The 1,068-nt window shown below is 46.0% G+C and overlaps 1 non-coding gene across 1 annotated transcript; it reads right to left on the bottom strand.

Annotated features, from left to right (window-relative positions):
• Positions 1-205: 205 nt before the first annotated feature.
• LOC125590821 lies at positions 206-312 on the bottom strand. Its single transcript, XR_007326823.1, has one exon. It is a non-coding gene; the product is annotated as a small nucleolar RNA R71 (small nucleolar RNA).
• Positions 313-1,068: the final 756 nt, after the last annotated feature.

Below are 1,068 nucleotides of genomic sequence, written 5' to 3'. Positions count from 1 at the left end.
TCACTTGGACAAGTTCGACAGCTACTGTGGGTTGTCAAAAACCAATGGTGTGTCCGAAGATGCCTTAAAGCTCAAGCTATTCCCTTTCTCTTTGGGGGATAAGGCACGTCAGTGAGAGAAGTCTCTACCCAGTGACTCTATCACCACTTGGGATGACTGCAAGAAAGCATTCTTGGAGAAGTTCTTCTCTACTTCAAGAACTGCTAAGCTACGAAATGAGATTTCCAGCTTTCAACAGAAGAACATGGAAGGCTTCAGTGAAGCCTGGGAGAGATTCAAGGGCTACCAAGCTCAATGCCCACACCATGGTTTCTCTAAGGAGAGCTTGCTGAGCACATTCTACCGTGGCGCTCTTCCTAAGTACAGGGCCAGACTGGATACAGCTAGCAATGGGTTCTTCTTGGGGAGAACTGAGGAAGATGCAGAGGAGCTGGTTGACAACATGGTAAAGAGTGATGCAGTCTACAGTGGAGACCACGACAGAGGCAGTCGAACAGATGATAAGCAGACGAGGAAGGAGTTGAAATCTCTACAGGATAAGATAGACATCCTCATTGCTGATAAAGCCACCCAAGAGCCGCTGCACTTTGTTGGTAACCCAAACCAAGAGACACCACCTGTTGTCCATGAGGTTGAGGGTTTGGAAGGTCAGGAAGAGCTGTGTTTCATCAACAACAATGGTAGCTGGTACAAAAAAGAGCCAAACTTTCAGTACAACAACTACCAACAGAAATCCTATCCCAACAACCAAAAGAGTGGTTATCCGCCTAGAAACAACCAGCAAGGCAGCTATCAGCCTTCCCCTCATCTGGTTCCTCTGCTCCTCAATAGAGCAGCACTGATACCTTACTGAAACAAATCTTGGAGTCTCAGACTAGAAGTGAGAAGCATGTTGGTTATGAGTTGAAGAACCTTCATTCCAAGATTGATGGGAGCTACAATGAGCTCAACAACAAATTCTCACATCTTGCTTCTACAGTCAAGAATTTAGAGAATTAGTTTGCTTCCATGAACACTCACCAGAATCGCCAGCAAGGATCTCTACCTGGAAAATCTGACCAAAACCCC

The sequence above is a fragment of the Brassica napus genome, chromosome C7, assembly GCF_020379485.1.
Source record: "Brassica napus cultivar Da-Ae chromosome C7, Da-Ae, whole genome shotgun sequence".
Taxonomy (NCBI): Eukaryota; Viridiplantae; Streptophyta; class Magnoliopsida; order Brassicales; family Brassicaceae; genus Brassica; species Brassica napus.
Note: the sequence above shows the minus strand (reverse complement) of the source record. Positions and strands in the feature narration are given on the sequence as shown.